The sequence below is a fragment of the Gorilla gorilla genome, chromosome 10 (assembly GCF_029281585.2).
Source record: "Gorilla gorilla gorilla isolate KB3781 chromosome 10, NHGRI_mGorGor1-v2.1_pri, whole genome shotgun sequence".
Lineage (NCBI taxonomy): Eukaryota > Metazoa > Chordata > Mammalia > Primates > Hominidae > Gorilla > Gorilla gorilla.
In genome coordinates this window covers 140719330-140733393 of record NC_073234.2, presented here as the reverse complement: position 1 = coordinate 140733393, position 14064 = coordinate 140719330, and the positions used below count along the sequence as shown (strand labels likewise).

At 44.1% G+C, this 14064-nt stretch overlaps 1 protein-coding gene across 4 annotated transcripts in view; it reads right to left on the bottom strand.

Annotated features, from left to right (window-relative positions):
- Positions 1-14064, bottom strand: part of TMEM132B (transmembrane protein 132B) — a 507362-nt gene that overhangs the window by 383685 nt on the left and 109613 nt on the right. The gene's annotated exons all lie outside the window — the stretch shown is intronic.

Here is a 14064-nt window from a genome sequence, read left to right as displayed (position 1 = left end):
CCCAACTTCTTCATTCAAAGAAACTCTCCTTAATAATCTGGATATTCCTCCCATCAAAGCCACATCACATCACTCTCATTTATTTCTTGCATTTCTCCTGAAAAGCATGTCTCCATCAAGGGCAAGGGACTCAGTTTCTTTGATTCCTCAGCCATGATCATCAGGCGTGACACACAATGGGTGCTACCAATAACTTCCTGAAAGAATGAGCTAGGGCAAGACACTGCGCTGCTCCTATGAAGAAGAAAACCTAAGATGACCTCAAATTAAGAAAGCCAGACTTACACTCCACAGTGGCCTAACAGAATATGATTAAATAACAAAAAAAGCTGAGTCTACAAACAAATCCTAGGAATTCAGAATCTGGAGTGAGCTGTGAGCTGGGGTGATCACTGAGCTCTGCGGAAGGAGAGAAAAGTCCAGCCCACGTTCCGGGTTAGCTGGGTTTGGGACGGGGCTTTGAATGAGGAAGTTGGGTAAAGTTGCTCAGACAAAAGATAATTCTGAAGTGGGTTTTGAAAGATGAGTGGGAGTCGAACAGATAGTAAGTTAACCATGTCCCACCTTCCTAGCTTTGGGGATTATTGTAATTTTGTTATTTTGCATCCTTGGAATCCTTAGGCTATTTTTTTTATTTTTTGGGAGACAGGGTCTGATCTCACTCCATCACCCAGGCTGGAATGCAGTAGCATCATCATAGCTCACTGCAACCTTGACCTCTTGGGCTCAAGTAATCTTCCCATCTCAGGTGAATGAGAGGCCGTGGGCATTTAAGTTATCAGAGACGGCATAGCTAGTGGTCTTTAGGTCGCCATTAGGAGGCACCCAAGTTCTCAACCAACTAAAATAGACAAAGATGTAAGGCAGATGTAGATCAAAATGTCAGCTGTATTACCACGAAGTTAATATTGGGGAATGCAACCTGTTCTCCTCTTTGGGGTTCTTCCCCATATGAACCTAAGTTGGGCACTGAATGATAGTCGCAGGCAGCACTCAATGTCTGAATAGTCTGGCAACGAGCACTGACAACAATGCACCATGGTCGGAACACCTCTGTGTCGCCAGAGGGGGGATCAACCTGGACAACCACTTTGGAAAACAGTTTGTCACCATCTGGCAAAGTTGAAGATGCAGTGAACATATGACCCAGCCATTGCAGACACTGAACCTGGAGGATTCATGCCTGTCTGTGTTGGGATACACATACAAAAATGTTCACAGCAGCCTTGCTGATTGGAGCAAAGGACAGGCAACAACCCAAATGTCAGCTGTAAAACGGATAAATCCTGGAACATTCCTAGAATGGAAGAGCATACAGCTGTAGAAAGGGGTGAATCACTGCTACACATTTCAATGCGAAAGAGTCTCCCAAATGCAATGTTTAGTGAAAGAGGGGCGGCACCAAAGGACACCCAGAGTACAACTTCACTTACACACCACTCACGAAGAGACCCAAAAAAATAATGTATTATTTAGGGAGCAAACAGAGCAGCAAAGGAATGACGAACACAGAATTCAGGAGAGAGGTTCTTTCTGAGGGCAGAGGGAATGAGATTGGGGAAGAGCACAGAGGGGGCTTAAAAGTAGAGGAGAGTCCAGGCACACTGGCTCAAGCCTTTAATCCCAGCACTTTGGGAGGCCAAGGTGGGTGGATCACCTGAGGTCAGAAGTTCAAGACCAGCCTGACCAACATGGTGAAACCCCATCTCTACAAAAATACAAAAATTAGCCCGTGTGGTGGTGTGTGCCTGTAATCCAGGCTATTCGGGAAGCTGAGGCGGGAGAATCACTTGAACTCGGGAGACAGAGCTTGCAGTGAGCCAAGATCGCACCACTGCACTCTAGCCTTAGTTGTCTTAGTGACAACAAGAGAAAATTGGGATGTCAGGGGAAATCAAGATATGCTGTTACTGTATGTACATCACCCTTTTACCCTATGTAAAAGAAATAATATTTTCTTTTCTTTTCTGTTTTTGAGACAGGGTCTCACTCTGTCACCAAGGCTGTGTGCAGTGGTTTTGATCACGGATCACTGCATCCTCAACCTCCCAGGCTCAAGAGATCCTCTCACCTCAGCCTCCCAAGTAGCTGGGACTACAGGCATGAGCAACCATGCCCAGCTAATTTTTGTATTTTTTGTACAGATGAGGTTTCACTGTGTTGCCCGGGTTGGTCTTGAACTCCTGGACTCAAGAGATCCTTCCACCTCGGCCACCCAAAGTGCTGGGATTACAGGCATGAACCACCACACCCGGCCTATTTTTCTTTTATTTATTTATTTTTTTTAATTTTTTTTTAATTATACTTTAAGTTTTAGGGTACATATTTTTCTTAACTAAGTAGTAGGTACATGGGTATTCATTGTATGGTTTTATTCTTTAGGTGTAATTTATAAAGATGATTTTGTATCTATTCAAGTTAGTATTTAAAGAACAGAATTACATATATAGAGAGAGAGAAATATCGATAGAGATATATATGTGTTCAAAAGGGCACTATTTTTCTTAACTAAGTAGTAGGTACATGGGTATTCATTGTACGGTTTTATTCCTTAAGTGTAATTTATAAAGATGATTTTGTATCTATTCAAGTTAGTATAAAAAACAGAATTACATATATAGAGACAAATATAAATAGAGATGTTTGTGTGTTCAAAAGGGCACCATGAATAGGTTCCTGAGTATTCTATGTGGAGAGCATCTCCAGATGAGGTCACCAGTGGCCCTCCTGACCCCCGGCATCTGACTGTTTGAGCGAAGAATGACATTCAAATGCAAACAGATGAGCCATGCTCTGCGCAGAACACTCTGGAAGTGGAAGTGCCAACATCTGTAGCAGGGATGGGTAATGACCTGCCAGGCAAGGCCACAGTGTTAAATTAATCCCTGATGTGTTGGAGGGTTTTTATTCTTTCATTGGGTCATTTAATAATGTGACAACTCCCTCCTTCCCTCCGCCTTTAGCTCCCCCATTGCCATGGAGACGATTGTGAATCAGCTATCATAAATAAAAATAATCCAACTGCACCCGCCCGCGCCACATGCCACTTGGATGTGGTGCCAATTCGAGTTTTTTTTTTTTTTTTATCCGAGAGCTCTCAGGAGCTCGAGCAGTGCAGGACATCTCCTGAGGAATGGATGCTATTCAGTGCCTGTTCAAAGACAGGCCTAGGCGCAGGGGATCAGAGGCTTATGCCTGCCTCTTGCCAATCGCTGGACCAAAGAGGGAGTTTTTGCCTAAATGGGAATTTCCCACCCACTGGGGGACAGGGACGCCCTATTCATCAATATATTCTGCTGCAGAAACTACTCCTGTACCCCTAAATAACCCCCCAAAAGGTATCCCAAGGGCTTTTCTGCAAATGCAACAAATGCAACAATCCCTTTAGCTCGGCATTCAAAGCCCTCCACAGCCTTTTCCCAAGTCCTCCCAGCAATGTGGAAGACCATTTACAAAAAGGTTTTCAGGAACGTGGAATCCCACCATTAGAAGGCTATTCCTTTCTTAATTCTCCTGCAATCCTTCTCATAAAGAGAGGAAGCCTCCATCTCTGCTAATGAGTCTCTAACATTTGGCTAATGGCCCTTGTTAGACGGGAGACAGCAGGTCTCTGTCTGAGAGCCTTTGGCAAGCCGCGGTATCTAGCTGGAATTTAAGATCATTGCTTTGTTTTCACTGTCTTTATTTTGAAGGTTTCTGGCTATTTATGGCAAGTGATACTGGCTTTCTATTTGTGGTAGTGATAGAGTCTGCTTTTAAAATAAACATATTTAAGTAAAAACTGAGTTGATTTTTAAAAATAGGTATTAAATTTTTTTAAATAGCCAGAGAATACTGTAGATATGGCCAAATATATATTATATATTATATGAAGGTAATATATTTAAAAAGGTAATATATTAAAGGTAATGAAGGTAATATATTAAAAAAACCAAAGTTTGGGAAACATGGCCTCTTCATTGTAGCCTTTCTTCCTACCTATGCACATGCCAGCTGTGCACATAGTAGGTTTGCAATTCAAGACTGTGGAAAATATAAAAGACAACCAGAGAGAGCACCAGAGGTGAGCATAGCTCAGGATAAGCCAAGTACCACCTTCAGACAGGTCTTATCCCATTTCACTCTAATTTTTAAAATTTTTTTACTCAACCCTCATGAATTGAGAGTGCTACAAATACCAAGGGTCAAGAATAGCAGACTCTCAACACAAAACCTTCCACCTCTCCACCACCATACCCATGGCAGACACTGTCAGACAATTGCGGAATTCCTTCCCACAATCAATCATAATGAATGGGTGGAATGAAGATCACGGTGTGCTAGAGTCTGCCATTTGTTCTCCAACATCCTTGCAACAGTAATCAATCCCCTGGCTTTTGCCAAACTCGTGGCCACTGTGAATAAAAACCACATTTCCATCCCAGTACTTTAGGAAGCTGAGGCAGGAGGATCCCTTGAGGCCAAGAGTTTGAGACCAGCGTAGGCAACATAGTGAGACTCCTTCTCTACAAAAATAAAGATTAAAAATTAAAAATTAGCAGGGTATGGTACATGGTGGTGCACACCTATAGTCCCAGCAACTCAGGAGGCTGAGGTGGGAGGATCACTTGAGCCCAGGAGTTGGAAGCTGCAGTAAGCTAGGCTTGCACCCCTGCACTCCAGCCTGGGTGATAAAGCAAGGCCCTATCTCTTTCGGAAAAAAACAAAAAACAAAAAAAACTATGTTTCCCAAGTTCCTTTGCAGGTAAGCATGGCCATAAAGCTAATGCTCCATCTCACTTTCTATCAGTCCATCTTTTTGCCCTGGCTCTTGCTATAAGAAGTTGGGCACATGTGGAGCCCCCAAGTACCTCTACTGCACCTCCTACCTGCCCCCCCCCCCCCCCCACAGAGTCTCTGCAGGAGCCTGTTCAGCTCAAAACCATGAGTGCAAGGGATTCAACATCCTGGAGAGCAACTCTTGACCAATGGGGTTTGGCAGACGGAATAAATACTCCCCTCATCCGTGTCTTTGGTGAACAGTCCTGAGGTGTGTTTCACTCTGCTCCTGGAAGCAGTCTCAGCAGGAGGGAATCCCAAGGCCTACAGTGGTAACCACCCGGGTCATGCAGCCTTGGATTCATTCTTCCCTCCTCTCCTGTTTCCTCTTCCCAGTTGCCCCATTCCACTTCCTTTGAATACATTTCCAAAATAAATTACCTGCATTCAAGCCCTTATTATCAGCTTCCACTTTTAGAGGGAACCCAACTTAACATAATAAGTTCAGGAAATGGGATATTGTGGGGTACTACACGCAACTTCTTGGAAAGTGGCCTTAGGGAGCAAAGGATCATACGCTAACAAGAGGGAAAATAAAAATTAGCAGGGTAGGATGCATGGTGGTGCACCTGGAGTTCCAGCTACTCAGGAGGCTGAGGTGGGAGGATGGCTTGAGCGTAGGAGTTCGAGGCTGCAGTGAGCTGTGATTGCACCACTGCACTCCAGTCTGGGTTACAGAGCAACACCTCGTCTCTTAAAACACACACACACACACACACACACAACAAAGATGTGAGATGTGGCATTAGCTTTCTGGCCATGCTTAGCTGCAAAGGAACCTGGGAAGTGTAGCATTTTTTTTTTTAAGAGACAGGGTCATGTTCTACTGCCCAGACTAGAGTGTAATGGTGCAGCCTCGAACTCCTGGGCTCAAGTGATCCCCTTGCTCTTTTCCATTTCCTGCTACCTGGAATGTGGGAGGCACATCTGGGACTCTATCTTGGACCATGAAGAGAGACCCACACCTTAGGAATGATGGTGAGCTGGAAGGAACTGGAAACAAAGAGGGTTTTGCCGAGAGGAGCTGCTATACCAGTTCTGGATACTTATTTCTGCGCTTGTATATGAGAGGGAAATACACTTCCGTCTTGCTTAAACCATTGTTATGTAAGGTCTCAGTTCCCTGCAGCCAACCTAACACATAGGATTTAAGTGATCAATCATGCTCCGTGCTGGATCCTACTGAACTAGGGAGATGTAAGGTGACAGGACGATCCCCGGACACCGGGATTTCTCGTTTTGTTTAAACAAGGAGAAGGTTTTTATTCATCCTGGGTGAGAACACAGTACATCCTCTCCCAAGCTCCCTTGACAAGCTACTGTGCTGAGAATCCTCAGGACACAGGTAAAGAGCTAATTACCAGGCTCGAGTCCCAAGGCAGCTCTCAACAGCTCTCTAATCTTCAAGAAAAATGTCATTTAAACAGCACCTCTGCCAGAGAACCAGAAAGGCTGCCTGCCTCGCTCCACAAAGGGCCTGCATTTGTCACCCTGCTTTCTGCAGCCAAGGAATCATTATTTTTCCTGGTGCCACAGGAGGAAGGTGAAGTAGCAAGGAGACCCTCCAAGTCCCTGGAATTCCAAAAACACTCAGGGCAGCACCTGGCCCCTGAGTCATTGGCAATGCTCAGGTGATGAAGTAAACCTAAGGGAAACTAGCCCAGGTCTGCTCGATGAACTGCAAAGTAACTGCAAATATAATCAGAGGTGTATCTGGGAACCCAAGATCCTTCAGAAGAGGGTGTTGCCTTGGGGCAGTTATTATTGAGGCCAAGAAAAACAGCAGCTCCTGCAAGAAACCCAATTTACTATATCAGTTGGTAAAATAAATTCCAGCTTGCTAGTTAACAAGGTAGAGGTTCTTCTGAACAGCCTCTAAGATCAAAAACTAGCAGCATGGTAACATTGCTGGGGTAACAAGATGCAGTGCTGGGAGGTACAAACAGGGATGCTGATTCTAGCCCCCAGCTGCTGTGTGATGCCTGGGAAACCCACGCCCTCTCAGAGCCTTGCTAGTCTGTCTTGTCTTTTATCTTAATTTTATTTATGTTTTGAATGGGTAAAACATTTTCATGTCTCAAACTTCAAAAGATACATGATTCTAGAATAAAATGTCTCCCTTCTGTCTTACACTCAACTCCCCAGAAGCAAGCAACATTATTAGTTTCTCATGAACCTTGCAAAAATATTGTGTGTATATAAAAGTGCCCATATACACACATACTGTATTACTTTTTCTTTTTAACATAGTCACATACTATACGCACTGTTCTGCACGTGGTTTGATTTTTCACTTAGCAATCTTTTATGGAGATGGTTACAGCCAATATATACACTGTCTTCATTTTTCTCACGCTGTATAGCATTCCACTGTATGGCTATGCACCAACATTTATTTACCCATGCCCCTCTTGATGGACATTCAGGTTGCCTCTAGCCTTATGCTACTGCAGGGTTGCAGTGAATAACCTCACGCATGGGTTAATCTGCACAGGTACAATCTCTCTGAATGATAAATTCTCAGAAGTAAACTGGATGAGTCAAAGTGTGTGCATTTGTAATTTTAACTGATAATGCCAAACTCCCCTCCAGAGAAGGTGAGCCAACACTTCTAACATAGTGTATAAAAGCCGAGTCCCAATTTCCTCATTTATGAAGTTGATAGATCCCTGAGCTCTGCCAGTCAGAGGATAACACCATCTCCCTTTGGCATAGCAGCCTTTATTTTTCGTTGTTGTTTCTTTTTCTTTTTGTAGAGATGGAGTCTTGCTAAGTTGCTCAGGCTGGTCTCGACCTCCTGGGCTCAAGCCATCCTCCTGCCTCAGCCTCCTAAAGTACAGGGATTACAGGTAGTGCAGGCACTACCTCACCTGGCTCATAGCAGCCTTTAGAGTAGAGAGCACCAACCAAAGGTCCACAGGCCAAATGCAACTTGCACACGAATATTGATTGGTCCACACTGCATTTCTTACACCGAACCAAGATTGAAAAAATCAAGACACTTCTCATCTAAAAAAAAAAATCTAGATTTCTAGCTTCCCTCGAGAAATCAAATCTGTTAACTCTAAGTTGATATTCTCACAGAATAATAAGTGACAGTCACAGATTAGGAGCCACTGCCCCCCTAACCCATGCTCAAGCTCTGTAATGAGCCACAGTCCCCACCACTCCCTATTGCATGCCCCAGCCATGAGTGCGAGTTTCAGTTACCTCTTATCATCCCAACTGCAGTGTTACTTTCTGTATAGTAGAGAAACATTTCTGTGTGACAATGTGCCTATCAGAAGAACAAACCAAAAAGAGAGAGGATGTGACAGAAAATGGCTAATTCTAGTTTCCTTTCTCCCCTTCTTCCTTTTATTCATGGAACCCCCCAACACACAAGGTCGGAGATTATCTTTCCCAGTCTTCTTGCAGCTGACGGTGCCTGCGTGGCTCATTTCCAGACTTTGGGACATGAGCCAAAGTGATGCATGCAATTTCCAAGCCACACCCTTTAAAAAGGAAATTCGTGGCCCTGCACTTCCTCACTCCTTTCCCCACCCAGCCTGGAATACACCTATAGGGATGAGGCAACCCCAATCATGACACACAGACACCAGCCTAGGGAGTAACAGAGCAAAGAGATGGAAACCCCTGGGTCTCAGGATGACCTCAGAGATCAGAGCAACTCCTACATGGGGATGGTTAAACGAGAAGGGAAAAAACGGTCTTGTCTGAGCCACTGCACGTTGAGGTCTCCATGATACAGCGCTTGCCACGTCCCCAAAAATGGCAGAAACCATGGTTCTTTGTGAACAAGAAGCATATTCCCAAGTGTTTTACATTCAAATGCCTGGCCTGCTTGACCAGCAAGGCTCACCATCCTGAACTCACCAAGGCTCACTATCCTGGGTCCAATACAATGACTTGCTCACCACTGTGGTCTCACTGGACAGCCCAGCCCAGAGTGCCATGGGACACATTCACTTTCAAATTAAATGACTTCAAGGCAGTCAGAAAACACGGACTTGACTGATAACTCACAGCCAGACAATCTCATGAGCTACTGGGACTTGGATAAGAAGCCCAAATTCACCCTGATGCTAAAATAAATTCCAAATATCTAATACTTTCAAAAGAAATCATTGAAGTATCAGAAGAAAACTTGGGTAACATTTTTTACAAGTGTGGTGTGGAGAAGGCCTAACCCAACCCAAACCTGACCCTCAGCCCCAACCATGCCAAAACAGAAAAATCTCCAAAGCAGAAAATGCTGTGAGCAATTACTTGATCTCTGTGAGCAGGCCTGGCCTAAGCAGCTAGACTTGCTTCCATGCCATTCTGTGTGTTTCCATTTTGACCATGTGCATATATTACTCTTAAGATTTTAATTATAATTATGCTCAGTTATAATAAATTGATTTTAAAGGGAAGGTAATACCCAGTGCCCACTGGCGACAGAATGGGAAAGCAGTGATAGATACACATAAGTCAATGCTCAACAGCAGACCTTGGCAAATGTTTTCCATAAAGGGCCAGAGAGTAAATATTTTAGGTTGTACTTGCCATTTAGTCTTTGCTGCACATTATTCTTTGTCTGGGGTTTAATTTTTTAATTTTGGGTTTGTTTTTCTTTTTAGGGTCTCTCTTTGCCACCCAGGCTGGAGTGCAGTGGCGCGATCTCAGCTCACCCAGACCTCCGCCTCCAGGGTTCAAGCAATTCTCCTGCCTCAGTCTCCCTAGTAGCTGGGATCACAGGTGCCCGCCACCACACCTGGCTAATTTTTGTATTTTTAGTAGAGACAGGGTTTCACCATGTTGTCCAGGCTAGTCTTGAATTCCTGACCTCAGGTGATCCACCTGCCTCAGCCACCCAAAGTGCTGGGATTACAGGCGTGAGCCACCACGCCTGGCCTGGGGTTTTTTTAAATATATAATCCTTTAAGCTTAAAAACTATTCTTAGCTCACAAGCTCAATTTGGCCCATAGGTTATACTCTGCCAACCTCTCTGTTCCACAGCAATGAGAATGAATGAGAAGTCACTACTTGTAACAATGTGGATAAACCGCACAGACATGAGTCAAGCAAGAGCTCCAGTCTCATGACTTATTTATAGAAAGTAAAAAAACAGGTAAAGGGTAAAGGTCATCTATGCTGGTAGAAGGAAGGATGGTGGTCACCTGGGGTCAAGGAGGGTGCTGTGTGATTAGGTGCAGATTGCAGAGGCCCCTGGTTTCATGAGTGTGTTCAGTTCGCAAAAGTTGTCAGGCTGTACACTTGTGATATTTGTGCCCTTTTCTGTATATACAGTAGTCTCCCTTTATCCTTGCTGTCACTTTCTGTGGTTTCAGTTGCCCATGGTCAACTGGGGTCCAAAAATCGATGAGTACGGCAAAGAGATATGTTGAGAGGCAGAGAGAGAGGCCACATTCACGTAATGTTTATCACAGTATATTGTTATAATTGTGCTATTTTGTTATTGTCATTCATCTCTTACTATGTCTAATTTATAAATTGAGCTTTATCATAGGTATGTATGTACAGAAAAAACAGCCTATATAAGATTTAGCACCATCTGTGATTTCAGGCGTCCACTGGGGATCTTGAAATGTATCCCCTGCAGACAAGCGGGGAATACTATATCTATATACAGTCATGCACCACAAAATGACATTTCTGTCGACAACAGACCATGCATATAATAGTGGTCCTGTGAATTAAAATACCATATTTTTACTATACATGTTTAGAGGTGTTTACATACACAAATGCTTATCCCTGGGCTGCAATTGCCTGCAGTATTCAGTACAGTAACAAGCTGTACAGGTTAATAGCCTAGGTGTGTAGCAGGCTCTACCACCTGGGTCTGTATAAATATACTTGGTGATGTTCGCACAGTGACAAAATCACCAAACAGCAAATTTCTCAGAAGGTATCCCTGTCATTAAGTAACGCATAACTATGTATTATAATTCAATGAAAATTTCAAAAAATAAATGAATTTCATAAGGAAAGAGGGGCTGAGCGTGTCTATGCACATGCGTTTGGGTGTTTGCATTCATGCAAGGGGAAAAGAATGCAGATGGACTTTATAATCAGGGGGGTGAAGGAGAAGCAGACCAGAAAACAAATTAGGCCACTTTAAATTGTGTTTGAGAACAAGGTGTGTCATTTTATTGCGGGGAACTGCATGCTTGCCACACAACAGTTGTGCACCAGCTGTGAGCTGCTCCACTCTCCCAGACCCAACTGCTTCTGAGACCCCTAAAGACCTGAGCTGGGAACAACTGGTAATGTTCCTCCCACCCAAAACAGTCCATCCCCCATCAACACTCCAGCACCTGGGCCCCAGGCCCTATCTGCCCAGAATGGTCCACCTTGCTTCGCTTGGGCCCCTCCAGGCTGCCAAAGCCCACCCAGAACACCCTACCTTTTCTGACTTCCCAGGACCCTCAAAAGCTTAGTAGAGTGATTGCCTCCAAAATGTTCACATCCTAAACCCCAGAGCCTGTCAATATGTTACTTTATAAGACAAATGGGACTCTGCACATGTGATTAGGTTAAGGATCTTGAGATGGGGTGGATATCCTGGATTACCATGGTGGGTGCAACATCATCTCATAGGCACTTATCAGAGGGAGGCAGGAGAGGCAGAGGCAGAGGAGGCGATGTGACGACGGAGACAGGTTGAATGCATGCTTTCAAGATGGAGGAAGGGGCCACAAGCCACAGAATGCTAGTGGCCTCTAGAAGCTGGAAAAAGCAAGAAAACATATTTTCCTCTAGAGCTTCCAGAAGGACACAGCCCTGCCTTGATTCCATTCCTTAAGAGTCATTTCAGACTTCCAACCTCTAGACAGTAAGATAATAGATTTGTGTTGTGTAAGCCACTAAATTTCCAATAATGTGTTACATGAGCAATAGAAAATTAATACATGGAACACCACAAGTTTTCCCAAACAGCCAGTACCCAGGACTATGTCTGGGGCAAACCTACTCCACAATTCCCTCAGATGGTTGTGACTTTCTACATCTGGTTGGATTTCACCCATAAACCATTAACACGGCCACAGACACTAACAGTTCACATCCAATCACATCTCCCAGACCACCTCTTGCACCAAAACCCTTGGTTATACTGCACATCTGACTTCCGGTTTGGAGAAGATGTTTTTATACCCATATCTCAGATACACACCAACCTCAAAAAAATTTTTGAAACACTTCATTCATTCTTGATACATTTATTGACCACCAAGGGACTGGAACTGTCCTGGGTGCTGAAGATACGGCCAGAAACAACAAATATGCGCGAAGACCTCATATGTGCTAGGCACTACTCCGAGTCTGAGGTATAGAGAAGGGAACAAAAACACAACGTCCTCGCCAAGTGCCAGGCACCAAGGACTTTACACGTCAGAGCTTATCAAGAATCGTAGTACCCTGATGAGAATGTGTTATTATTCTGCCTAGTCGACAAGTGAGGAAACTGAGGCACAGCCAGGTCAGACAGCTTGCACAATGCCACATGCAGTCTTGCTTCCAGTATGATGCTTTGAGGCACGTACCTCTCCATACTGTCCACCAGAAAAACAGCTGCTCCCATCAAATGTTCATTCCACTCTGAGCTGCATCCGGTGTTAGGTGAAGTGGAGGGTACAGACACATTACATAAGAAAAATCTGACCTCAAAGTCAGGAGATCATTGTCCCCACAGATGTAAAACCACCACTGCCAATACCACGGGATAATAGACAATAGCAAACTCAGTTGATTACTTGAGAAGGAACGAGCAGTTCTAAGTGGAAAACTGCTGGGTAAAAGCTTCCCCTGCTGTGAGCTATTCAATTCACTCATTAAGGATGAAACAGACTCCAATCCACTCCATGCTCAAGGGGCCTGGGAGGCTGGTTTATTGCATCTGGGGGCACCAGGCTCTGCAAGGTGCTCCCCAATAGTCGGTCTGCCTTGAAGAGGCCCTTCCTGGCCTCTTAGCTGAATTCAAGGGTCAGAAAGTCAAATGCCTGCAGGGATCAGACAGCAACGGTGAATGAACAGAGGCAGCCAACACACTTTGCTTGAATATTAAATACATGAGAATGATCTTCACTTCCACAAAGATGTTCTCTCCTATTGTTCTCTAAACACACAGCCCTCTGGAAGCCTCTAATTTTTGACAGCATCTTTCTGGGAACCAGAGAGATATTTGTCTCCCATAAGAAAAACTATAGTTCAAGAATGATTATAAATGGTAACTGACAGCCTCAATGTAGGGTAGACAAGAGGGGGTGGTGGTGACTGTGGCAAAGTGGCAAGCCCACGCCTTAACTAAAGGGGGCACACACTCATCAGCACCATTCCAAAAGTCTGTTTCTAAGTGGGGATGCATAGCCAATGTTGCCAGCGCTTTCTCTGTTTCAAGACAGACCAAAAATACAGCTATTTATGAGCAATAGTCCATTTTTTTTTATGTTGGCCCCTATTTTTTCAGACACTTCTTAAGCAAAACAAAACATATCTGTTGGTCAGATTCAGTCTTTGGACTGAATCCAAGCTGGGACCAAAGGTGCATACCACCAGGTCTGGCTAAGGTTTCCTTTTTTTTTTTTTTTTGTAGAAACAGGGTCTTGTTATGTTGCCCAGGCTGGTCTCAAACTCCTGCCATTAAGCAATCCTTCTGCCTCAGCTTCCCAAAGTTCTGGGATTACAGATGTGAGCCACTGTGCCCAGTCAATATTTATCTTTAAATTGACCCACTTGTTTTTAAACTTAATGCCAAGTTTAGCCTTGTCCTGAGGTGTAAGTATTACTGGTTTGTTGTGCTGGTTATATTTCTTTCTGACTCATATTAAAATAAATATAAGCTGTGCATGGTGGCTCACTCCTGTAACCCCAAGCACTTTGGGAGGCCGACGTTGGAGGATCACTTGAGCCCAGGAGGTCGAGGATGCAGTGAGCTATGATTTCACCACTGCACTGCAGCCTGGGCATCAGAGCAAGACCCTGTCAGAGCAAGTGGGCATCATTTTTCATCTCCTGCTTAGGGGAAATAAGGGCCATTGATTATGGAAGCAAATGCCAGTGTCCAGGGACACACATAACCCCTTTTTCTGGCCTTCCTCTGGTTAAATAAATCTTCCATTCAGCCTCCATACACTCCAGATATTCTGAAACCATTACATTTTCATGTAATGTTATTCTTTCAATAAAATCCGTTGGTTAATCACATAGCTACTAATGACAATTTGAATTTTCTGCACTTG